The following is a 27835-nucleotide window of genomic DNA, read 5'->3' on the forward strand; positions in this document are numbered from 1 at the left end:
TGCAGGACAACGCCAGGTACCCACGAACGTCTCTCAATGAGATCATCTTCTCGCTCATGCGTCCGCATCGCAAACATCTGGATGGGTGCGGATGCCAGTTTCTGTTCATCTGCATAGCTCAATGGTATCCATGCTGATAATGCTAGGTAGATCGACTGAGTGTAGCAATTTTGTGCCACCAATCCACTTTTCTGGAAAATACTTGCTAGAAAACCATCTGAAACTTGTGATGCTTGCTACTGTATAATATAGGACTTTTCAAAGTTCTGTTATGATGGCACTATTGGACACATACAGTAGAGCTGCGTTTTTAGTTGTTATACTTTCAGTTACCATCACTGCTTGGGAAAGGCCGAATTGGATGCATTCAGGTCTGCAGTTGATTGTGTATCATCATAATGTAGGTGCTGTGTTGTGTGATTCTTCATGCTGAGAACTTCAGCTTTTTCAGTTATAGTGAAAGGCTTCTGTATAAAAAAACTACTAAATGATCACAAAAACTTCTAGACAACATTCTGTATGATCTGACCAAAACTTGAACTAAATGATCACCAAAAGTTGAAGGATTTTGCATCACATCACAACCATAAGTGTTCTGCACCAGCATCATAACAATCACATAACTACATAACAAAAGCAAACTTGTTCATCATTACAAAAGCAAACTTGTTCAACATAACAAAAGCAAAACTTGTTCATCATTACAAAAGCAAACTTGTTCAACCAAAGCAAACTTGAGACACATAACTACCAACACTGAGACAACTCAATACCAGCTATAACAAGCGGGTCATCCAGATGAGTTCTGACTTGCCAGTCGGTCAATCTTACAGTGGAGCGCTCCTTCCCAAAGAAGATCAAGACCATGTAGTTTGCAGCGATTCTGATTTTCTGCCATGCCGTCGTAGGTGACGTACGCATCTTTCCTGTACGTACTCGATGAGGTTGTTTGGCAGTGGGCTGTCCCCCCATAGTTTGTGGTCCAATTTCCTTGTTGATCTTCTGCTTCATTTCCTTGTACGATGGGTGGATGAGGCTGGCTGCAAACTCAGCCAAAGCCTGCCACTTCTTTCCATTGTTTGGAACTCTCCATTTGCGCTGCATGTCGACGTACTTGTCGGGGTTGATCTCCAAACCAGACAATTTCAGCTTCTCCTTGTCACCTCCAATGGAGAAGCCAACAAAGGTGTACAGCTTCTTCTCCTGCAGGAGCGGGCGGAGTTCCTTGGGCCTGCATCAAATTAATCTGGTGCATCAAATTCATCTACTTCAAAAACTTCAGAAACTACTAATTAGACAAAAATTCAGAACTAGTATTGCATCTACCAGAACTTCAGAACTAGTATTGCATCTACTTCAGAACTTCAGAACTATTGCATCTACTTAAACTAGAAACTTCAGAACTATTGCATCTACTTCAGAAACTTCAGAAACTACTAATTAGACAGAAACTTCAGAACTTCAGAACTAGTATTGCATCTACTTCAGAACTTCAGAACTATTGCATCTACTTCAGAAACTTCAGAAACTACAGAAACTACTAATTAGACAGAAACTTCAGAACTTCAGAACTAGTATTGCATCTACTTCAGAATTTCAGAACTATTGCATCTACTTCAGAAACTACTCAGAACTTCAGAAACTTCAGAACTGGATGTTTTTACCATTTGGTTGCCCCGGTGATGTGGTATACCAGGACGAGATCCTCCACGCATAACTGTAGAACTGCAGCCTTTTGCAGAGGTTCGTCTTCCCTCGTATACTCGACATCAACGCCGATCGACCGAGAAAGCATGCCGCCGAACCTCCTCCTGATCTCGCGGATCCTCTTGTCGGCTTCGTCTGGATTGCTGGTGCATACGATATCCAGCTTCTCCTTCTTCAGGTGGATATCAACCATGAGGGGCACGGTGTAGTCCTGCTTCTGCCTGGGGACCGAAACGTCGTTGTCGACCACCAGCGGCTCCTTGCCAGACGCCTCACCTTGGTGATGCTTGGCAGACGGAGGGGAGTTGCTCCATGATGCCTCCGCCATTCTCTTGGCAGACGGAGGGGAGTTGCTCCACGATTCCTCCGCCATTGCCCTCCTGGCCAGCGATGGTGGAGGCAGAGGGGAGTTGCTTGATGGTGGAGGCAAAGGGAGGCAGAGGGAGGAAGATGGAGCGGCAATGGAATGAGGAGGGAGGCAGAGGGAGGAAGATGGAGCGGCAATGGAATAGGAGGGGAGTTACCTGCGTCGTGGTCGTGGGGAGTTGCCAGTGGAGGGGAGACATGGGGAGTTGCAGTGGAGGGGAACTTGAAGGAAATATGCCCTAGAGGCAATAATAAAGTTATTATTTATTTCCTTATATCATGATAAATATTTATTATTCATGCTAGAATTGTATTAACCGGAAACATAATACATGTGTGAATACCTAGACAAACAGAGTGTCACTAGTATGCCTCTACTAGACTAGCTCGTTAATCAAAGATGGTTATGTTTCCTAACCATGGACAAAGAGTTGTTATTTGATTAACGGGATCACATCATTAGGTGAATGATCTGATTGACATGACCCATTCCATTAGCTTAGCACCCGATTGTTTAGTATGTTGCTATTGCTTTCTTCATGACTTATACATGTTCATATGACTATGAGATTATGCAACTCCCGTTTGCCGGAGGAACACTTTGTGTGCTACCAAATGTCACAACGTAAATGGGTGATTATAAAGGTGCTCTACAGGTGTCTCCAAAGGTACATGTTGGGTTGGCGTATTTTGAGATTAGGATTTGTCACTCCGATTGTCGGAGAGGTATCTCTGGGCCCTCTCGGTAATGCACATCACATAAGCCTTGCAAGCATTGCAACTAATGAGTTAGTTGTGAGATGATGTATTACGGAACGAGTAAAGAGACTTGCCGGTAACGAGATTGAACTAGGTATTGAGATACCGACGATCGAATCTCGGGCAAGTAACATACCGATGAAAAAGGGAACAACGTATGTTGTTATGCGATCTGATCGATAAAAGATCTTTGTAGAATATGTAGGAGCCAATATGAGCATCCAGGTTCCGCTATTGGTTATTGACCGGAGACGTGTCTCGGTCATGTCTACATTGTTCTCGAACCCGTAGGGTCCGCACGCTTAAGGTTTCGATGATAGTTATATTATGAGTTTATGCATTTTGATGTACCGAAGTTTGTTCGGAGTCCCGGATGTGATCACAGACATGACGAGGAGTCTCGAAATGGTCGAGACATAAAGATTGATATATTGGAAGCCTATATTTGGATATCGGAAGTGTTCCGGGTGAAATCGGGATTTTACCGGGGTACCGGGAGATTACTGGAACCCCCCCGGGAGGTATATGGGCCTTAGTGGGGTTTAGTGGAAGAGAGGAGAGGTGGCCAGGGCTGGGCCGCGCGCCCCTCCCCCCCTAGTCCGAATAGGACAAGGAGAGGGGGCCAGCGCCCCCCTTCCTTCTCTCTCTCCTCTTTCCCCCCTCCAGAATCCTATTCCAACAAGGAAAGGGGGGAATCCTACTCCCAGAGGGAGTAGGACTCTTCCTGGTGCGCCCTCTCCTGGCCGGTCGCACCCCCCCCCCTTTGAACCTTTATATACGGAGGCAGGGAGCACCCCTAGAGACACAAGTTGATCCACGTGATCATATTCTTAGCCGTGTGCGGTGCCCCCTTCCACCATAGTCCTCGATAATATTGTAGCGGTGCTTAGGCGAAGCCCTGCGACAGTAGTACATCAAGATCGTCACCACGCCGTCGTGCTGACGGAACTCTTCCCCGACACTTTGCTGGATCGGAGTCCGGGGATCGTCATCGAGCTGAACGTGTGCTAGAACTCGGAGGTGCCGTAGTTTCGGTGCTTGATCGGTCGGGCCGTGAAGACGTACGACTACATCAACCACGTTGTGCTAATGCTTCCGTTGTCGATCTACAAGGGTACGTAGATCACACTCTCCCCTCTCGTTGCTATGCATCACCATGATCTTGCGTGTCCGTAGGAAAATTTTTGAAATTACTACGTTCCCCAATCAGTGGCATCCGAGCCTAGGTTTTAAATGTTGATGTTATATGCACGAGTAGAACACAAGTGAGTTGTGGGCGATATAAGTCATACTACTTACCAGCATGTCATACTTTGGTTCGGCGGTATTGTTGGACGAAGCGGCCCAGACGGACATTACGCGTACGCTTACGCGAGACCGGTTCTCCCGGCGTGCTCTGCACAGAGGTGGCTTGCGGGTGACAGTTTCTCCAACTTTAGTTGAACCAAGTGTGGCTACGCCCGGTCCTTGCGAAGGTTAAAACAGCACCAACTTTACAAACTATCGTTGTGGTTTTGATGCGTAGGTAAGATTGGTTCTTGCTTAAGCCCGTAGCAGCCACGTAAAACTTGCAACAACAAAGTAGAGGACGTCTAACTTGTTTTTGCAGGGCATGTTGTGATGTGATATGGTCAAGACATGATGCTAAATTTTATTGTATGAGATGATCATGTTTTGTAACCGAGTTATCGGCAACTAGCAGGAGCCATATGGTTGTCGCTTTATTGTATGCAATACAAACGCGTTGTAATGCTTTACTTTATCACTAAGCGGTAGCGATAGTCGTGGCAGCATAAGATTGGTGAGACGACAACGATGCTACGATGGAGATCAAGGTGTCGCGCCGGTGACGATGGTGATCACAACGGTGCTTCGAAGATGGAGATCACAAGCACAAGATGATGATGGCCATATCATATCACTTATATTGATTGCATGTGATGTTTATCTTTTATGCATCTTATCTTGCTTTGATTGACAGTAGCATTATAAGATGATCTCTCACTAATTATCAAGAAGTGTTCTCCCTGAGTATGCACCATTGTGAAAGTTCTTCGTGCTGAGACACCACATGATGATCGGGTGTGATAGGCTCTACGCTCAAATACAACGGGTGCAAAACAGTTGCACACGCAGAATACTCAGGTTATACTTGACGAGCCAAGCATATACAGATATGGCCTCAGAACACGGAGACCGAAAGGTCGAGCGTGAATCATATAGTAGATATGATCAACATAGTGATGTTCACCAATGAAACTACTCCATCTCACGTGATGATCGGACATGGTTTAGTTGATTTGGATCACGTAATCACTTAGAGGATTAGAGGGATGTCTATCTAAGTGGGAGTTCTTTAAGTAATATGATTAATTGAACCTAAATTTATCATGAACTTAGTACCTGATAGTATCTTGCTTATTTACGTTTGATTGTAGATAGATGGCCCGTGCTATTGTTCCGTTGAATTTTAATGCGTTCCTTGAGAAAGCAAAGTTGAAAGATGATGGTAGCAATTACACGGACTGGGTCCGTAACTTGAGGATTATCCTCATTGCTGCACAGAAGAATTATGTCCTGGAAACACCGCTGGGTGCCAGGCCTGCTGCTGGAGCAACACCAGATGTTATGAACGTCTGGCAGAGCAAAGCTGATGACTACTCGATAGTTCAGTGTGCCATGCTTTACGGCTTAGAATCGGGACTTCAACGACGTTTTGAACGTCATGGAGCATATGAGATGTTCCAGGAGTTGAATTTAATATTTCAAGCAAATGCCCGGATTGAGAGATATGAAGTCTCCAATAAATTCTATAGCTGCAAGATGGAAGAGAACAGTTCTGTCAGTGAGCATATACTCAAAATGTCTGGGTATAATAATCACTTGATTCAATTGGGAGTTAATCTTCCAGATGATTGCGTCATTGACAGAATTCTCCAATCACTGCCACCAAACTACAAGAGCTTCGTGATGAACTATAATATGCAAGGGATGAATAAGACTATTCCCGAGCTCTTCGCAATGCTAAAAGCTGCGGAGGTAGAAATCAAGAAGGACCATCAAGTGTTGATGGTCAACAAGACCACTAGTTTCAAGAAAAAGGGCAAAGGGAAGAAGAAGGGGAACTTCAAAAGGAACAGCAAGCAAGTTGCTACTCAAGAGAAGAAACCCAAACATGTACCTAAGCCTGAAATTGAGTGCTTCTACTGGCAAGCAGACTGGTCACTGGAAGCGGAACTGCCTCAAGTATTTGGCGGATAAGAAGGATGGCAAGGTGAACAAAGGTATATGTGATATACATGTTATTGATGTGTACCTTACTAATGCTCGTAGTAGCACCTAGGTATTTGATACTGGTTCTGTTGCTAATATTTGCAACTCGAAACAGGGACTACGGATTAAGCGAAGATTGGCTAAGGACGAGGTGACGATGCGCGTGGGAAATGGTTCCAAAGTCGATGTGATCGCAGTCGGCACGCTACCTCTACATCTACCTTCGGGATTAATATTAGACCTAAATAATTGTTATTTGGTGCCAGCGTTAAGCATGAACATTATATCTGGATCTTGTTTGATGCGAGACGGTTATTCATTTAAATCAGAGAATGATGGTTGTTCTATTTACATGAGTAATATCTTTTATGGTCATGCACCCTTAAAGAGTGGTCTATTTTTGTTAAATCTCGATAGTAGTGACACACATATTGTAACGCCCTCGATGCGGCTATAGCTCCCACGTGTTGAGGCACGACTTAGAGACATAACCGCATTGAAAGCAATGTCGCAAGTCAGGCAATCATTACAACATCCCATGTATAATAGAATAAAAGGGGGAGATACATAGTTGGCTTACACTCGCCACGTCACATCAAAGTACATAAATAACATCCATCATACAAACACTCATGGCCCGACTACGGCGCCGAAATAGAAGAAAACCCAACATGCGACAAGGCCCTGAATCGAACCCCAACTAGGCACCACTACTGATCATCAGGAAAAGACACGTAGTAACGCTGAGAGTCCTCGTTGAACTCCCACTTGAGCTCGTACTCATCACCTGGAGCGGAATCAGCTAGACCTGCATCTGGTGTAATAGTATCTGTGAGCCACAGGGACTCAGCAATCTCGCACCCTCGCGATCAAGACTATTTAAGCTTATAGGAATGGATAAGACAAATATATGTGGAGCTGCAGCAAGCGACTAGCATGTATGGTGGCTAACTTATCCGCAAAAGAGAGCGAGAAGAGGAGGCAAAGCACGAGCGAGAATCTAGAGGAACAACCTGCGCAAGCATAACTCCAACACTCCGCCGAGAAGAGGCCATCACGGTAACACACTCAGTTGATTCATTTTAATTAATTAAGGTTTAAGTTATCTACAACCGGACATTAACAAATTCCCATCTGCCCATAACCGCGGGCACGGCTTTCGAAAGTTCAATCCCTGTAGGGGAGTCCCAACTTAGCCCATGACAAGCTCTCATGGTCAACAAAGGAATGGACCTCCTCCCAAGACGTTCCGATCAGACTCGGTATCTCGGTAACTCAAGACACTTCGACAGGTTAAAACAAGACCAGCAACACCGCCCGAATGTGCCGACAAATCCCGATAGGAGCTGCACATATCTCTTTCTCAGGGCACACTCAGATTGTCTAAACTTCCGGTAGGCCAGCCCAGAGTTGCCCCTGGTAGCCACCGGCGGCTGACGGTTTGGACCAACACTCAGAGGAGCACTGGCCCGGGGGGGTTAAAATAAGATGACCCTTGAGTCTGCAGAACCCAAGGGAAAGAAAAAGGCTAGGTGGCAAAAGGTAAAACCAAGGTTGGGCATTGCTGGACAAGCTTTAATCAAGGCGAAATGTCAAGGGGTTCCCATTATAACCCAACCACGTAAGGAACGCAAAATCCGGGAACATAACACCGATATGACGGAAACTAGGGCGGCAAGAGTGGAACAAAACACTAGGCGAGAGGCCAAGCCTTCCACCCTTTACCAAGTATATAGATGCATTAAGATAACATAGCAATATAATGATATCCCAACAAGTAAATAAAAGATGTTCCAACAAGGAACGCCTCCAAACTTCACCTGCAACTAGCAACGCTATAAGAGGGGCTGAGCAAAGTGGTAACATAGCCAATCAACGGTTTGCTAGGACAAGGTGGGTTAGAGGTTTGACATGGCAATTGGGAGGCTGACAAGCAAAAGGTAGGCATCGTAGCATTGGCATAGCAAGAGCGAGCGAACTAGCATAGCAAAGATAGTAGTGATTTCGAGGGTATGATCATCTTGCATGCACAGTTGTCAGAGTTGACTGGATCTCACAAGCAAACTCAACGGGCTCCTCGGTAGCGAACTCGTCTCCCGACTCTACCCAAACAAGACAAACAAGTAACAAGGATACAATCAACCACGTGCAAGACCAAGCAATACGATGCAATGATGAAATGCTATGCGGGATGCGATGTGGGATGCAAAATGCAAGATATGACAGGAAATGCATGAACCTGGCCTCAACTTGGAATTTCAAGGGTGCCACTGGAAAGATGAGATGAAATCACTTGAAAACAATATAAAGATCATTGGAATCGGAGTTACGCTTTGGAAATGGCAAGCGTTTCAAAAATGACACCGGTCTGCGATTTACAGCAAGTAGGCATCTAAATGCAATGAAATGAACATGCTACAGCCACCAAACATGACAACAAAATACATGGCAGGGATGCACACACGATGCTTAACAAAATACTAGCACTGAGCCACGGCCAATTCACCCATTATGAGGTTCAAACAAGCATGGAAAAAACGCAAATGCAAAACAGATTCCAGACTTAGTGAAATTAACACTTGTCTGAAATTTCAGATCACGAAGCCCTCTTCGGAGCAGCAAAACAACATGATACATGACCTGATTAAGACAAGTAAGAACATGGCATGGAGCTACTCAACAAGCTTAACAAAAAAGACCCAAAGTGACCTGGGGCCAAAAGGGTTCACAAAATATATAAACGAGCACACGAACATAGCTAAAACACAATCAGTTTTCAGACTTAGTGAAAACTGAGACATACTAAAATATAACTCACGAAGGCATGTAAACGAGCTCGATGCACTCACCACGGTGCAAGTCATGGCAAGGCAAGCATACATCCATAAAGAAGGCACAAAATACTGGCTAGACATGGCAAGAACAAAGGCATAGCATGCACGGATCAACTACAATAACATCGGCAAAATCGCAAACGAGTTGACGATCTGCCCAGATTCACCACGAAGCAAAATTAGAGCTCGATTGACTCAAGCTAGGGTGCACCATAATTGCAACCAAAGACATGGATCGATAGAGCATAACATGATTAACAAAACTCCTTTACTGATCATCCTCAAAAGAGGCACGGATCACTAGGAAACAATCTGAACATATGGCATCATGAACTAAATAATCCCAGACTTAGTGAAAACTACTAAGTCTCTGAAAACAGATTTCCCGGGTGCCTCACTTTGCAACCTTGCACAAGTCACCGCACACATCCTAAAAATGCATGGGTTGCACCTCTGTAAAGAAGACAAAATGCTTAACAAAACATATGAAGGACTCACAGGCATATCATGCACACAATAATCATGGCAAAAATGACAAAAGTCTAAGATGAACTAGCAGATCTGACAATTAACTCACGAAGCCTCCTTCTAACAGCATTTTGGGCATCAAGATGAGCTCAAATGAAAATGACACAATGGAATGAAATGTTGTACTCGTCGAGACGAACACTTTGATATACTATATGTCCAAAACGGAGCTACGGATGCAAAGTTACAGCAGGTCAAAGATCGCATAAAAATTAGGGTGCGGAGGGAAAAAAGTCAACCGATCCTCTCAGATCCAGATCTGAGAGCACTGTTCACGCACGAATTCCGAGGTCGCCGGAATCACTGTAGCTGCCGGACTTGGAGATCGCCGGAAATGGACTTGCCGCGGGGGGAGGCCGGAGAGGGACTTGGGGGCGCCGGATCCGGGGAGGAGGCGGCGGCCGGAGCGGAGTGGAGCGGCGGCGGCGCGGTGGCGTCCGGAGGTGGCACGCGAGGCGAGGCCGGCGACGGCGGGGCTCGCCGGCGAGGTGGCGTGCGGCGGCGCGGCTCCACGGCATCGGGGAAGACAGGCGACGCGAGGCGGCGGGGAAGTGGCCCGCACGGGCGGCGCGGGGGCAGGGCGCGGGCTCCCGCGGGCCGGCGGCGGCGGTGGTTGGCGCCACGTGGCGCGTCGTGGCTGGCGGAGGCGGGCGGCGGCGGACGCGTCCGGCCGGGGGCGGACGTGTCCGTCGGTGGCGGAGATGTTTTTTTTTTAGGGTTGGACGGGGAGAGATCCGAGATCCGAAAACGGGGGGACTATATATAGGCATAAGTGGAGCTAGGAGAGTCCAAATGAGGTGCGGTTTTCGGCCACGCGATCGTGATCGAACGCTCTAGGACATGGAGCAGAGTTTGGTGGGTTTTGGGCCAAATTAGAGGGGTGTTGGGCTGCAACACAAATGAGTCCTTTTCGGTCTCTCGGTTAACCGTTGGAGTATCAAACGAAGTCCAAATGATACGAAACTTGACAGGCGGTCTACCGGTAGTAAACCAAGGCCGCTGGCAAGTCTCGGTCCAATCCGGAAATGTTAATCCCCACACACGAAAGAAAGCTAGAAATGACCACCGGAGGAGAACGAAGCGCCGGAATACAAAACGGACAACGGGGAAAATGCTCGAATGCATGAGATGAACACGTATGCAAATGCAATGCACATGATGACATGATATGAGATGCATGAAAACGAAAACAACACGAGGAGACAAAGACCCGAACCCGAGAAATAAATATAACTTAACGCCGGAAACGGCAAGAGTTGGAGTACAAATTGGGAAAGTTACATGGGGCGTTACACATATTCATAGTTGAAACCAAAAGATGCAGAGTTGATAATGATAGTGCAACTTATTTGTGGCACTGCCGTTTAGGTCATATCGGTGTAAAGCGCATGAAGAAACTCCATACTGATGGACTTTTGGAACCACTTGATTATGAATCACTTGGTACTTGCGAACCGTGCCTCATGGGTAAGATGACTAAAACCGTTCTCCGGTACTATGGAGAGAGCAACAGATTTGTTGGAAATCATACATACAGATGTATGTGGTCCGATGAATGTTGAGGCTCGTGGCGGATATCGTTATTTTCTCACCTTCACAGATGACTTAAGCAGATATGGGTATATCTACTTAATGAAACATAAGTCTGAAACATTTGAAAAGTTCAAAGAATTTCAGAGTGAAGTTGAAAATCATCGTAACAAGAAAATAAAGTTTCTACGATCTGATCGTGGAGGAGAATATTTGAGTTACGAGTTTGGTGTACATTTGAAACAATGTGGAATAGTTTCGCAACTCACGCCACCCGGAACACCACAGCGTAATGGTGTGTCCGAACGTCGTAATCGAATACTTTACTAGATATGGTGCGATCTATGATGTCTCTTACTGATTTACCGCTATCGTTTTGGGGTTATGCTTTAGAGACGGCGCATTCACGTTAAATAGGGCACCATCAAAATCCGTTGAGACGACGCCTTATGAACTGTGTTTGGCAAGAAACCAAAGTTGTCGTTTCTGAAAGTTTGGGGCTGCGATGCTTATGTGAAAAAGCTTCAACCTGATAAGCTCGAACCCAAATCGGAGAAATGTGTCTTCATAGGATATCCAAAGGAAACTATTGGATACACCTTCTATCACAGATCCGAAGGCAAGACTTTTGTTGCTAAATTCGGAAACTTTCTGGAGAAGGAGTTTCTCTCGAAAGAAGTGAGTGGGAGGAAAGTAGAACTTGATGAGGTAACTGTACCTACTCCCTTATTGGAAAGTAGTACATCACAAAACTGTTTCTGTGACACCTACACCAATTAGTGAGGAAGCTAATGATAATGATCATGAAACTTCAGAACAAGATACTACTGAACCTCGTAGATCAACTAGAGTGAGATCCGCGCCAGAGTGGTACGGTAATCCTGTTCTGGAAGTCATGCTACTAGATCATGATGAACCTACGAACTATGAAGAAGCGATGGTGAGCCCAGATTCCGCAAAATGGCTTGAGCCATGAAATCTGAGATGGGATCCATGTATGAGAACAAAGTATGGACTTTGGTTGACTTGCCCGATGATCGGCAACAATTGAGAATAAATGGATCTTCAAGAAGAAGACTGACGCTGACGGTAATATTACTGTCTACAAAGCTCGACTTGTCGCAAAAGGTTTTCGACAAGTTCAAGGGATTGACTACGATGAGACCTTCTCACCCGTAGCGATGCTTAAGTCTGTCCGAATCATGTTAGCAATTGCCTGCATTTTGATTATGAAATTTGGCAATGGATGTCAAAACTGCATTCCTGAATGGATTTCTGGAAGAAGAGTTGTATATGATGCAACCAGAAGGTTTTGTCGATCCAAGGAGCTAACAAAGTGTGCAAGCTCCAGCGATCCATTTATGGACTGGTGCAAGCCTCTCGGAGTTGGAATAAACGCTTTGATAGTGTGATCAAAGCATTTTTTATACAGACTTTTGGAGAAGCCTGTATTTACAAGAAAGTGAGTGGGAGCTCTGTAGCATTTCTGATATTATATGTGGATGACATATTAATTGGAAATGATATAGAATTTCTGGATAGCATAAAGGGATACTTGAATAAGAGTTTTCAATGAAAGACCTCGGTGAAGCTGCTTACATATTAGGCATAAGATCTATAGAGATAGATCAAGACGCTTAATTGGACTTTCACAAAGCACATACCTTGACAAAGTTTTGAAGAAGTTCAAAATGGATCAAGCAAAGAAAGGGTTCTTGCCTGTGTTACAAGGTGTGAAGTTGAGTAAGACTCAATGCCCGACCACTGCAGAAGATAGAGAGAAAATGAAAGATGTTCCCTATGCTTCAGCCATAGGCTCTATCATGTATGCAATGCTGTGTACCAGACCTGATGTGTGCCTTGCTATATAGTTAGCAGGGAGGTACCAAAGTAATCCAGGAGTGGATCACTGGACAGCGGTCAAGAACATCCTGAAATACCTGAAAAGGACTAAGGATATGTTTCTCGTATATGGAGGTGACAAAGAGCTCATCGTAAATGGTTACGTTGATGCAAGCTTTGACACTGATCTGGACGATTCTAAATCGCAAACCGGATACGTGTTTACATTAAACGGTGGAGCTGTCAGTTGGTGCAGTTCTAAACAAAGCGTCGTGGCGGGATCTACATGTGAAGCGGAGTACATAGCTGCTTCGGAAGCAGCAAAGGAGTCTGGATGAAGGAGTTCATATCCGATCTAGGTGTCATACCTAGTGCATCGGGTCCAATGAAAATCTTTTGTGACAATACTTGTGCAATTGCCTTGGCAAAGAATCCAGATTTCACAAGAGAACCAAGCACATCAAGAGACGCTTCAATTCCATCCGGGATCTAGTCCAGGTGGGAGACATAGAGATTTGCAAGATACATACGGATCTGAATGTAGCAGACCCGTTGACTAAGCCTCTTCCACGAGCAAAACATGATCAGCACCAAGGCTCCATGGGTGTTAGAATCATTACTGTGTAATCTAGATTATTGACTCTAGTGCAAGTGGGAGACTGAAGGAAATATGCCCTAGAGGCAATAATAAATGTATTATTTATATTTCCTTATATCATGATAAATATTTATTCATGCTAGAATTGTATTAACCGGAAACTTAATACATGTGTGAAATACATAGACAAAACAGATGTATCCCTAGTATGCCTCTACTTGACTAGCTCGTTAATCAAAGATGGTTATGTTTCCTAACCATAGACAAAGATGTTGTCATTTGATGAAGGGATCACATCATTAGGAATGATGTGATTGACATTGACCCATTCCGTTAGCTTAGCACTTGATCTGTTTATGTTGCTATTGCTTTCTTCATGACTTATACATGTTCCTATGACTATGAGATTATGCAACTCCCGTTTACCGGAGGAACACTTTGTGTGCTACCAAACGTCACAACGTAACTGGGTGATTATAAAGGTGCTCTACAGGTGTCTCCAAAGGTACTTGTTGGGTTGGCGTATTTCGAGATTAGGATTTGTCACTCCGATTGTCGGAGAGGTATCTCTGGGCCCTCTCGGTAATGCACATCACATAAGCCTTGCAAGCATTGCAACTAATGAGTTAGTTGAGATGATGTATTACGGAACGAGTAAAGAGACTTGCCGGTAACGAGATTGAACTAGGTATTGAGATACCGACGATCGAATCTCGGGCAAGTAACATACCGATGACAAAGGGAACAACGTATGTTGTTATGCGGTCTGACCGATAAAGATCTTCGTAGAATATGTAGGAGCCAATATGGAGCATCCAGGTTCCGCTATTGGTTATTGACCGGAGACGTGTCTCGGTCATGTCTACATTGTTCTCGAACCCGTAGGGTCCGCACGCTTAAGGTTTCGATGACAGTTATATTATGAGTTTATGCATTTTGATGTACCGAAGGTTGTTCGGAGTCCCGGATGTGATCACGGACATGACGAGGAGTCTCGAAATGGTCGAGACATAAAGATTGATATATTGGAAGCTATTTGGATATCGGAAGTGTTCCGGGTGAAATCGGGATTTTACCGGAGTACCGGGAGGTTACCGGAACCCCCCGGGAGGTATATGGGCCTTAGTGGGCTTAGTGGAAGAGAGGAGAGGTGGCCAGGGCTGGGCCGCGCGCCCCTCCCCCCCCCTAGTCCGAATAGGACAAGGAGAGGGGGCGGCGCCCCCCTTCCTTCTCTCTCCTCTTTCCCCCCTCCCGAATCCTATTCCAACTAGGAAAGGGGGGAATCCTACTCCCAGGGAGTAGGACTCCTCCTGGCGCGCCCTCTCCTGGCCGGCCGCACCCCCTTTGACTTTATATACGGAGGCAGGGCACCCCTAGAGACACAAGTTGATCCACGTGATCATATTCTTAGCCGTGTGCGGTGCCCCCTTCCACCATAGTCCTCGATAATATTGTAGCGGTGCTTAGGCGAAGCCCTGCGACAGTAGTACATCAAGATCGTCACCACGCCTGTCGTGCTGACGGAACTCTTCCCCGACACTTTGCTGGATCGGAGTCCGGGGATCGTCATCGAGCTGAACGTGTGCTAGAACTCGGAGGTGCCGTAGTTTCGGTGCTTGATCGGTCGGGCCGTGAAGACGTACGACTACATCAACCACGTTGTGCTAACGCTTCCGTTGTCGGTCTACAAGGGTACGTAGACACACTCTCCCCTCTCGTTGCTATGCATCACCATGATCTTGCGTGTCCGTAGGAAAATTTTTGAAATTACTACGTTCCAACACACCATAGCCTCTCCGATGAAGTGTGAGTAGTTTACCTCAGACCTTCGGGTCCATAGTTATTAGCTAGATGGCTTCTTCTCTCTTTTTGGATCTCAATACAATGTCTCCCCCTCTCTTGTGGAGATCTATTCGATGTAATCTTCTTTTTGCGGTGTGTTTGTTGAGACCGATGAATTGTGGGTTTATGATCAAGTTTATCTATGAACAATATTTGAATCTTCTCTGAATTCTTTTATGTATGATTGGTTATCTTTGCAAGTCTCTTCGAATTATCAGTTTGGTTTGGCCTACTAGATTGATCTTTCTTGCAATGGGAGAAGTGCTTAGCTTTGGGTTCAATCTTGCGGTGTCCTTTCCCAGTGACAGTAGGGGCAGCAAGGCACGTATTGTATTGTTGCCATCGAGGATAACAAGATGGGGTTTATATCATATTGCATGAGTTTATCCCTCTACATCATGTCATCTTGCTTAAAGCTTATTACTGTTCTTATGAACTTAATACTCTAGATGCATGCTGGATAGCGGTCGATGTGTGGAGTAATAGTAGTAGATGCAGGCAGGAGTCGGTCTACTTGTCTCGGACGTGATGCCTATATACATGATCATACCTAGATATTCTCATAACTATGCTCAATTCTGTCAATTGCTCAACAGTAATTTGTTTACCCACCGTAATATTTATGCTCTCGAGAGAAGCCACTAATGAAACCTATGGCCCCCGGGTCTATTTTCCATCATATTAATCTTCCATCTACAAGCTATTTCCTTTTCCGTTTATTTTGATTTCTTTACTTTGCATCTTTATCATAAAAATACCAAAAATATTATCTTATCATATCTATCAGATCTCACTTTCGTAAGTGACCGTGAAGGGATTGACAACCCATTTATTGCGTTGGTTGCGAGGATTTTATTTGTTCGTGTAGGTGCGAGGGACTCGCGCGTGGCCTCCTAGTGGATTGATACATTGGTTCTCAAAAACTGAGGGAAATACTTACGCTACTTTGCTGCATCACCCTTTCCTCTTCAAGGGAAAACCAACGCAGTGCTCAAGAGGTAGCATCGTTGCTGATCTGGGTCGTCCGATCATGAGATACTACGGATAATCGGTCGGATCCGAATGTACATTTAGGATTGAGCCGAATACTAACGTGTGAAAACAAACAGAGTGTGTGTGTGATACCATCCATGTGGCCGCAGTGTTTCTTTCTCATGTGTGCTTCTCCAAGTGAGCAGGCAACAAAAACACCAAAGGCCGCTGCTGATCTGGGTTGTCCAATCATGGGATACTACGGATGACCGGTTCAGATCCGAATGTACATGTAGGATTGAGCGAAATACTAATGTGGGAAAACAAACACAGAGAATGTGTGTGTGATACCATCCATGTGGCTGCAGTCTTTCTTTCTCATGTGTGCTTCTCCAAGTGAGCAGGCAACAAAAACACCGAAGGTCGCCACTGATCTGGGCCGTCCGATCATGGGATACTACGGATAACCGATCGGATCTGAATATACATGTAGGATTGGGCGGAATACTAACATGGGAAAGCATACAAAGAGTGTGTGTGTGTGTGTGTGTGATACCATCCGTGTGTGCCGTGATGTTTCTTTCTTATGTGTGCTTCTCCAAGTGAGCAGGCAACAAAAACATCGAAGGCCGCCCGTGATCTGGGCCGTCCGATCATGGGATATTGTGGATAACCGGTCGGATGCAAATTTACATGTAGGGTTGGGCCGAATACTAACATGGAAAAAGAAACAGAGAGTGTGTGTGATACCATCCGTGTGGCCGCGGTGTTTCTTTCTCATGTGTACTTCTTCAAGTGAGTAGGCGACAAAAACATCAAAGGCCGCCGCTGATCTGGGTCGTTCGATCATGGGATACTGTGGATAACCGGTCGAATCCGAATGTACATTTAGGATTGGGCTGAATACTAACATGGGAAAAGAAACAGAGAGTGTGTGTGATACCATCCGTGTGGCCGCGATGTTTCTTTCTCATGTGTGCTTCTCCAAATGAGCAGGCAACAAAAACACCAAAGGCCGTTGCTGATATGGGTCGTCCGATCATGGGATACTACGGATAATCGGTCAGATCCGAATATACATGTAGGATTGGGCTGAATACTAAAGTGGGAAAATAAACACAGAGTGTGTATGTGGTATCATCGTGTTGCCGTGGTGTTCCTTTATCATGTGTGCTTCTCCATGTGAGGAGGCAACAAAAACACCGTAGGCCGCCGCTGATCTGGACCGTCCGATCATGGGATGCTGCATATAATTGGTCGGATCCAAATGTACATGTAGTATTGGACCGAATACTAGCGTGGGAAAACAAACAGAGAGAGAGAGAGTGATATCATTCGTGTGGCCGCAGTGTTTCTTTATCATGTGTGCTTCTCCAAGTGAGCAGGCAACAAAAACACCGAAGGCCGCATTGATCTAGGCTGTCCGATCATGCGATACTGCGGATAGTTGGTTGGATCCGAATGTATATGTATGATTGGATGGAATACTAATGTGGGGAAACAGAGAGAGAGAGAGAGAGAGAGTGCGCGATACTATCCGTGTGGCCGCAGTGTTTCTTTCTCATGTGTGCTTCTCCAAGTGAGCAAGCAACAAAAATACCAAAGGTCGTCGCTGATCTGGGCTGTCCGATCATGGGATACTGTCGGTGTCAAAATTGGCGGATCTCGGTTAGGGGGGCCTGAACTGTGGATCTTGGATAGATGTGGAACATTAGACGTGAGACACGATATTATCCAGGTTCGGGCCCTCTCTAAGAGGTAAAACCCTACGTCCTGCTTGATTATATTGCTTTTGTATAAGAGGGTTACAGAGTAGATTTATCACGAGATCAGGCGAAGTAAACCCTAACTACTAGGATTGCAATGGTTTTTCTAGCCTTTACGGACTAAACCTTCTAGTTTATATAGACACAAAGAGTGCTACGGTTTACATATAGTCGTTTAGATAGAGGGGAATACCGGGTCTTCCATCTTGACTTGGAGCACACACACCAAGGTAGAAAGGTTTTCGAACCGGACACAATGCGGCCCAACAGTCCGGCCCATGAGAGACAGGTCGGCCACTCAAGAATCCCCTAGTCCAGGACTTTCTCAACATATACTTACCTACTCCCTACTATAACAAACTTATTTGCCAACGGTCTACATCGCTCAGATGTTTAGTGTTAAATATGTTTAGCACCCCTCACTAACTAATATCATGCCTAATGTTGATGTCAATATTAACCAAGTAATTATGTCCTACCTAATATTAATATGTAATTTATATTTTACATAATATTAATGTGCAATACAATCAATATGTTATCTGTTATTAATATGCATTGCACACACACAATTATACCAGTACATAAGAGCATTTTTTTCCCACCACCTCTTCGTCCCTCCTCCAACTCTCCACAATTTTTTGCCAGTTTCCATCCCCTTTTGGTTTCATCGAACCAATATTTGGTAACTCAGTAAACAAGATCAATCTATGGTGTAGCACTAAATTCATGATTCATAAAACAAGCAGAACAACACGTTCATATAATTAAAAAATGTTTTGTATAATTCAAAACAATATTATTAAAAAAATGTTCACGTGTTTCAAAAATATGTTCATTACATTATAATTACAATGTAAAGGATGTTCATGTAGTTCAATTTTTTTGTACCATTAAAAGATTGTTTCAACCTGTGTTTGAAAAAAAACAATTCAGAGCATGTGTTTGAAAAAAAATATTAGTCATGCATTTGCAAAATTAATTTATATAAAAATATGTTTCAGATGTATAAGAAAAATGTACAATGTATAAAAAAGACAGAAATCATAATATATTTAAAAAAATATTGATCATATATTTAAGAATGTTAAACATGGATAATTGTTTTCTTGCTGTATCAAAAAAATGTTTATTGAAATAGTAGGCATATGATGAGAAGAAAGAAAAAGCCAAAGGCATATGACGAGAAGAAAGAAAAGGCCAAAAACAATTGAAGATGGAAACAAAGAAAATCACAGAAATAAAAGAAAACGTAAAAAAGCAAAAATGAAAGAAAACAAATTGAGAGACTGAAAAAACAGATAAACAAAAGCACTTGAAAATGTTACTCGGATGTATCTAGAATATTGGGCCAGCCCAACAAGATGGCGCTACATAGTTTCTGCGGGGTTGCTAGTGTATCCCGTAGTTTAAAGGGGGAGCGCCTATACAGCGCTTCAGGCACTCCCGAACGGGCGCCTCTATGTCTGGAGCAACTAGTTAACGAGCGCTCCTTCGGGAGCCTTGCCACGATCAGCGCCACTTGGCGCGCTCTCAGCCATTTGCCACGTGTCGCGCTCTGGACGCTCCTTTTGGATTTTATTTTTTTAATTATTTCGCACGCGTTTTCGGCTTTTTAACGGGTTTTTTCGATGTTTTGGTTTTTCCCCGGTCTTTCTTAGCTTTTCGATCAAAAAAAAAATTTGCGCGAAAAAACATGTTTTTTTCTTTCGCGAAAGTCACGGTTTTTCTTCCTCGAGAGGCACGATTGTGCTTTATCGAGAGTCACGGCCATGCCTTTCAGAAACGAAAAAAAAAACGCATTTTCTGTTTTTTTTTCTTTCGCGAGAGTTACGGTTTTGTTTCCGTGAGAGGCACGGTTGTGCTTTCGCGAGAGTCACGGCCGTGCCTCTTGGAAAGGGAAAACAAAACGCGTTTTTTGTTTTTCTTTTCTTTCGTGAGAGTCACGGTTTTTCTTCCGCGAGAGGCACGGTTGTGCTTACGCGAAAGTCACGGCCGTGCCTCTCGGAAAGGGAAAAAAATACGTGTTTCTGTTTTTTATCTTTCGCGAGAGTCATGGTTTTGCTTTCGCGAGGGGCACGGTTGTGCTTTCGCGAGAGTCACGACCGTGCCTCTCGGAAACGAAAAAAAAATGCATTTTCTATTTTTTTTTCTTTCACGAGAGTCATGGTTTTGCTTCCACGAGAGGCACGGTTGTGATTTCGCGAGAGGCACGGGCATGCCTCTTTCGGAAAGGAAAAAAACGTGCTCCCGGTTCGGTTTTTTCACCCAGTTTTTTCGTCTGGTTTTTTTCATGAAAAAAAAGTTCCTCAAAACCTATCAACATGGGATCTAGTTTTGAAGATCTCGACGCGAGGAATCCAATGATGAAAACGGTTCGAGATTTGAATGCACGGTTTAAGATATAAAATGTTTTGAATAAACAGATCTACGAAAAAAGAAAAAACTCTCAAGTTACGACAAGTGGCGCGCTGCATGGGCGCCACTTGTCATGACCTGGGAAAGTGGAGTGTTCTTTACAACAAATACTCCTTAATTAGTGATTTTGCTCTATGTCTTGCTTTAATCGAGACAGGGGATGCAACTGAGTCGGGGCGAGCCCCAGACGGGCAGGCCCAGCCGCACGGGAGCCACTGCCTATTTTTCTTCTTCTGGTTTATGTCCTCATTTTTTGTTACTTTTCTGCTTTTCTTTATACTTAGCTCTAATTTTTTTTCTCTAAACTTTAAAATGTTATCTATATATATAGAAACACTTTTCAAAAACACATTTAATTTTTTTTGAATAAGTATTAAAAAATGTTAAAGAAGAATGTAAAAAATGTTGAAGAAATATTTGGAAAATGTTGAAGAAGTATTTTAAAATGTTGAATAGGTATTAAAAAATGTTGAACAAGTATATAAAAAATGTTGAAAAATTATTGAAAAAATGGTGAACACTAATTTAAAAATGTTGGACAAGAATTTAAAAATATTGAATAAGTATTAAAAATGTTGAACAGTTATTTGAAAAATGTTGAATAGGTATTAGAAATATTGAATGAGTATATAAAAAATATTGCATAAGTATTTGAAAATCTTGAATAAATATTAAAAATGTTGAACTTGTACTTATAAAAATGTTGAATAACTATTAAAATGTTCAACAAGTATTTGTAAATTTTTGAAATAGCGTTCAAACAATGTTGAACGTAAAGTATTGATCAGTTGTTATAAAAAATGTTTTTGAGATATATGAAAAAAGAAAAGAAAAAAGCATTGAAAACCAAAGAAACAAACGAAAAAAGAATGAAAGCGGAGAAGAAAAAAGAAAAGGAATAAAAAAGCAAAAAAAGGATGAAAAACCGAATAACACAGAAGAATATGAAGAAAGAAAAGAAAAAACGGGAAAAATAAAAACAGAAAAAGCAAAGTTCCTACTCAAATAACCGGCAGAAACAGGAAAACCCTATGACGCTAGTGGTACAGTAAAAAATAATAATAAAGAAAACAGGAAAAAGAACGGAGCAGATTGAATAATGGCTTTTGTTTTGTTCAAGTAGGTCATGTCCCTACATATTGGACAAGAACTCAATGCTTGTGCAGTGGTTAGCAGCATTGCCTCGCAACGAGGAGAACCGAGTTTGATCCGTTGCGCGGACAGACTTTTTAGTCTTTATTTTTCCCGAAAATAAGCGCTGGTGGGCTGGCCCAATATTGTAGCGTCCCGACGCGAGAGGGTTCGTCCTTCTCGCTTAAAGCGAGAAATAGCTCTCGCGCTTGCACAATCTCTAGATAGGCCACGCCCTAAATCTTTGATCACTTCACTTCTTGAGTAGCTTGCCAGGTCTAGCTTGCCGGTGTAGTTGGTTGCTTCCCGACGAATGAATGTGGTGTGGTGTCAGCACTGTCGTCGACCCACGGCGTCATGCACCGTCGTATTCTCTTTCTTCTTAACGACATAAATATACATTGTAGCTCGATCTCCTGGGAGCGACTACAATAGAAAAAGGGCCACAGGTGCAAAAATAGAAAAACATATCCGGGCCATTGGATCATAGGTGGATGGCACAGATTCTGGTGGAAGGATCTCAGCCACTTATTGTGTATTTTACGAAAACCGCCCTACTAGCAATTAGTTATAAAACAGAACTTTTGCGGTAACCACCTCAAGTATTTCATTTCATTCTCCATTCATTTTGTCCAACGGCCGCTTGTGGAGTCTGCACAGTGATGAAGCCCCATATCCTATTAGTTTATACCACTTAAAATCTTTGCACGTATCTACTTCATGAAAACCATGCATATTTCAGTACATTAGTGGCTTGTACTACATCGCTAATTATGCAAAAAGAAGTTGATTATGAATGTCACTGCAAAGTATGTCAATATCTATCACAAATATGTGAGTACATAGATAAAATTACGCCACCCTTTGAAGTATAACTAAACATCAGACTGGACTCGCCCAGATTGAGCATATCACAAGCATAAATATCTTGATGAGACATGGTAGCACCATTTTTGGTACATGGCCAGCAACAGGCATTAAGGACTAATCTGATCACCATTCAACAAGCATTGTTATTTAATTATATGCTCTAGTATCTTGATGGTACATAACAGAAATGCTCTAGCATTTCCCTCCTGTTCTACTACTCCTTGTTCATCAAGCTTCTTGTTTTGGGAGAGATCACACCAAGCAAACACGATTCAGTTGAGCAGACACGTGCAGATGCCTGATCAACAACAGAGTTAAAGTCAAGTTGCAGAGAAATTCTCTCAATTGTCAGAAAGGGGGGACTTTGATAAAAGCTTCTTCTATCCATCTGTAGTCCTGATGTTTCCGCTTGTCAGAGCAGCATGCATCTACAAATACAAGGAAAAAAATATAGTTTACATTACAAGGAAAGAAATAGGAAAATTATGTTCTCTAATACTGATCATGTATGTATTGAACAATTAAGAGTGCAATTCAATTTGTTTTGCTAACTCGCACTCCCTCCTTCCGAAAAAGCTTGTCCCAAACTTGTCCCTCAAATAGATGTATCTAGCACTAAGTTGGTGTTAGATACATCCATTTGAGGGACAAGCTTTTTCGAACAGAGGGAGTAGATGACAAAAGTAAAAACTTGATGCTGTAGCACAAAGGCACATGTCAAACCAGTGAAGAGAAAACGAAAATAATATCATACGGCAAAATATATTCACAAAAGGGATTAATGGAAAATTAGGCAATGACAAAATATTCTTGCCTTTTTGGACTATGTCTTGTCACCTGATAGTGTTGGTACAAATTTTGCAATTACTGCAACTGTGGGCTCGCCTAACGGCGATGTCTCACTACTTCCCTCCATTTCAGTTCAAGATGTAGCAGCAAAATAGCGGAAAACAAACTTAGTACTAGTCGACGAGCTTCGACCTATCCATCATATGGAGAGCAGAAAATCGAGAAATCAGCCCCAATTACAAGATTGCAATGTTAAGGCTGCAAATTAAAAAGATACACAGAAAGAGAGTCTTCTTTTCTACTGTACATACAAAAGGTAAAAAAGTTTTTGTGCCTATAAACACTTTACATGCAGGTAATTTAATAGGTAGATGAGATTAGTTTGTTCATATGTACAATATCCGAGAAGAGGATGAAATCTCAATATATAAAAGTGCTCGAAAATATAGTATAAACATAGCAAGCTTGTCCAGTGATTAATATTTCTGTTCATGGATACAGAGAGATATCCCTGTTATTCCTATCAAGTTGAAAGCAAGCATATCCCAGATGAGAATGAACTAGCTGTCCAGTCAAAATTTTCAATTAAGCAAACATTATGTTTTTTGTTATGGCTAATCAACACCGAATAAAGCAAAGATTCTGCACTATAGTTCACATTTGTTTCATTGGATGTTCTGTCCTTAGTAATTTTCGTTAGCTCTCTGTATGTATAACATACTACTGTCTTGCTAGTGGGTTAGCTACTATACTGCTCGCCTTTGCCTAAAACTCATTGTAAGTTCCCAAGCTACTGGTAGTCATGATTAAAATATATAATATACACTCAAAGATTCAGAAGTTTCGAATCTCATCCTACATGATACACCATATGCTCCAAAGCACAATTTTAAATCAGGAGTACTTTTCAGAGATCTATGCCCAAAATATTATGTAGATGACATGGACAGTATGCAGTGAAAGTTGAACAAAAATTGATTTCCTAAATAAATGCTACAGAATTAATTAAGAAAATTGGTAGCAACCTCACGGGCAAGCATACCTGAAGGCCGGAGATTTCTTCTCCAGCGTTCCCAGATGGCGGAGCTAGACGCGGGGGTGCGAGCGACGGGTGAAGAATGCGCGAGGTTTTCCACTGGACGTCGGAGAAGAGTACCTTTGAGACGGTCCGCCGGGGCAGGACGACGGAGCAGAGTATTTGTCCGCACAGAGGAGATCTGCCGGGGCAGCCAGGACGCCGGCGAAAAGACGGTGGGGTGCTGGATCTGGACCTCCACTGGGCGCAATCGCCCAGCTAGGCACCGGATCTGGCCCGCCGCCACCGTCGGCAAGCTCGCTATCGCCCAGCTACGCCGCGTTGGAGGATTTTGGGTCTGTTGCGTTCCTGGGAAGGAGGAGATGATTCTGAAAGCAAAACTAGTAGAACCAAGGGAGTTTTGTGTAAATAATGTAGTACATGTGTGTTCAGATCCACCCACAAAAATCTGGGCCCTTCATCCAGGATCAGATGGCCAAGACACGTTTTTTCTGTTTTTGCATCCGTGGTCCTTCTTCTATTGTAGTCGCTCCCCGATCCCTGCATAGTTCGGAAAGAAAAATATATAGCTAGCGCTGTCTACACGGTGGAGATAAGATATACTCCTATGATTTTTTTTTGCGAAGTAAAGGAGCTTTATTACTCAGAAGAAGTGTTACAATCCAGAGGCCATAGGTCCTCGATACATGGTGGAGCCGAGGTCAACCACACCGCAGTTGTGCTCTCGATGCGGCTATAATTGGCCAAACGATCTGCAACACTGTTTTGGCTACGGTGAATTCTCTAAGGATAAAACTCCCTACTGACTAACAACTCTTTGATCTCTCTAACTATATGACCATAAGCAGAGCGCTCAAGACCCTGATTCCGTAAAGACGAGAGCGCCTCCGATGAGTCCGACTGTACAATAACCGGGAGCGAGGAATGTTGGATAGCCAATGCCATCCCTTGCATGATCGCATGTAGTTCAGCTTCCAAAGGGTCATTGCAATAGAAGATCACGCGGTACGCCGAGAAGATAATATGACCATTATGATCACGTAATACCATACCTGCTGCCGCTGATCCGTCGGTACCACTAAAAGAACCATCAACCGAGAGTGCTACCCGGCCTTGTGGTGGTTTGGGCCACGGCGCTGCTGCTGGCGCCGTCTTCACTGCCTTGCTTGGGAGAGCCGAAGATGGCATCTTCCCCTTGAGAATTTCCTCTGTAGTATACCGGCCTGCCAGGCACACCGATCTGTAGTAGCTATCCAAAAATTCGACCGTCACATGAACTGGAGGGGTTTCCATGCCATGAGTGAGGTCATTCCTTAGCTGCCAGATACGCCAGCATAACATAATAATCATGTCACGAACAGCATCAGAACAGCTCGATAACAGATGTAGGATCCACTCCTTGCCATTATCCACCAGCAACTTGTCATCTGGGAGAGGCCATCTCTCCCTCATACTGGTCCACACCATTCTAGCATGAGAGCACGCCACCAGGGCATGGTATGAACCTTCCTCCTCTCGTCCACATACTGGGCATGTTGATCTGGTCGCCAGATGCCTGAGCATCTTGCAACTCTGTATTGGAAGGGCTCCAATAGCAGCTTTCCACATTGTAATCTTCATTTTTTGAGGGACCGAGGACTTCCAGACGCAATTCCACAAGCTACGTCGCCCACCCGGGGCCGCACTGGAAGCCCCGCCGCTAACACCAGCGACATGATCACATGTTGCGAGGGTGTAGGCACTTCTCACTGTAAAAATCCCGCTCTTCTGGTGCCCATGCGACAAAATCAGCATGCTGCCTTGGAGATGTGCGTATCCTCAAAATATGTTGTATATCCATCGGCCAAAAATGCTCTCTCAATCTGTCCAGCCTCCAGGCGCCATTTTCATCTAAAAATCAGCAACTCTGTTAAACCGGCAATTACGCTTGGGAGTTATAGGCCGGTAAGAGTAAGGACGTGGTATCCAGGGGTCTCTCCAGGTTCAGATGAGGGTTCCACTCCCCACCCGCCATATTATACCCTTTTTGAGCAGCTCCAGCCCGTGTAATATGCCCTTCCATACCGCCGATCCATTGCCTGAAAATACAGTATCAAGTATATTACCTGAAGCGTAGTATTTAGCCTTCAACAATCTAGCACACAGGCTGTTAGGTGTATCAGTTAGCCGCCACGCCTGCTTGGCAAGGAGTGCCTGGTTGAAGGCACGCATGTCCTTAAATCCCATGCCGCCCATAGCTTTTGGTAATTTCATCTTATCCCAACTGAGCCATGCCATTTTCCTTTTCCCTTTCTCCACCCCCCACCAGATTGACGTATCATACGAGTTAGCTCGTCACATACTGATGCAGGGAGTTTAAACACACTCATCACATAGGTCGGTATGGCTTGGGCTACTGACTTGATGAGTATCTCCTTGTTCCCAGTAGACATGTACTGTTCTCCCCAGTCCACCAGTCTCTTCCTGAGCCTCTCCTGGACCGTTTCAAACTTTCCTTTATGCATTCTTCCTTCCGGTACTGGTAAGCCCAGATATTTAGGTTCAAACGTCTCCTGTGTGATATCCAGAATACTTTTTACTTCTGCAATGACAGCCGGTGTGCAATGATCAGAAAAGAGAATGGAGCACTTTGATGGATTAATTAGTTGTCCCGTGGCCTCCGCATAAGTGTTCAACAAACCCTTCACTAACAAAGCTTGCTGCTGTGATGCTTGAAAGAATAGTAGAGAGTCATCCGCAAATAAGAGATGGGATATAACAGGAGCATCCCTACAGATTTTGATTCCCCTCAAACCTTCCTCGGCCATTGACCTATTGAACATGGATGACAGGGCATCCGCGACAAAGAGAAATAAGAAGGGGGAAAGGGGGTCACCATGTCGCAGCCCCCTCGATGGACTGAATGATTCTGTTAACTTGCCATTGAATTTCACCGAGTACTTTACTGAAGATACACATGCCATAACACGATCCACCCAGTATTGAGAGAATCCCCACTTGAGGAGGGCCTTTTCCAGGAACACCCAATCAACACGATCATACGCCTTGGATAGATCAAGTTTATAAGCACAGAAAGCATCCGAGTTTGCCGCTAAATTTTGAATATGATGGATACACTCGAAAGCTATTATAGAATTATCTGTAATCAACCTTCCGGTGATGAAGGCGCTTTGGTTTTCAGATATTAACTTCGTGCGTAGAGGCCGTAACCTGTTTACCATACACTTCAACATGATCTTGTAAACTACGTTGCATAAACTGATGGGCCGAAAGTCCTTTAGTTCTTTGGGGTGTGGAACTTTGGGGATCAAAACTATGGCCATGTCGTTGATCCCAACTGGCATGATACCCGTCTGAAAGAACTCCTGGACTGCTGCAAAAACTTGTTCCTTAAACACCGCCCAATTGCGCTGATAGAAGCGGGCCGGAAAACCGTCCGTGCCCGGGGCCTTCAAGGGGCCGATTTGAAACAAAGCATCCGATATTTCCTGCTCAGAGTATGGTTTGCACAAAGATTCATTCATCTCGTCTGTGACTTTAGTTGTAATGCACTCAAGAACCTCCCTGGACTCAA

At 43.9% G+C, this 27835-nt stretch overlaps 1 long non-coding RNA gene across 1 annotated transcript; it reads right to left on the reverse strand.

The window, feature by feature from the left end:
• Positions 1 to 22438: 22438 nt before the first annotated feature.
• On the reverse strand, positions 22439 to 24636 carry LOC125541093. The gene is made up of 3 exons (XR_007297438.1): positions 24268 to 24636; positions 23274 to 23417; positions 22439 to 22864 (listed from the first exon to the last, which is right to left on the reverse strand). It is a non-coding gene; the product is annotated as an uncharacterized LOC125541093 (long non-coding RNA).
• Between the last annotated feature and the right edge of the window lie 3199 nt (positions 24637 to 27835).

Source organism: Triticum urartu, chromosome 1 (assembly GCF_003073215.2).
Source record: "Triticum urartu cultivar G1812 chromosome 1, Tu2.1, whole genome shotgun sequence".
Lineage (NCBI taxonomy): Eukaryota > Viridiplantae > Streptophyta > Magnoliopsida > Poales > Poaceae > Triticum > Triticum urartu.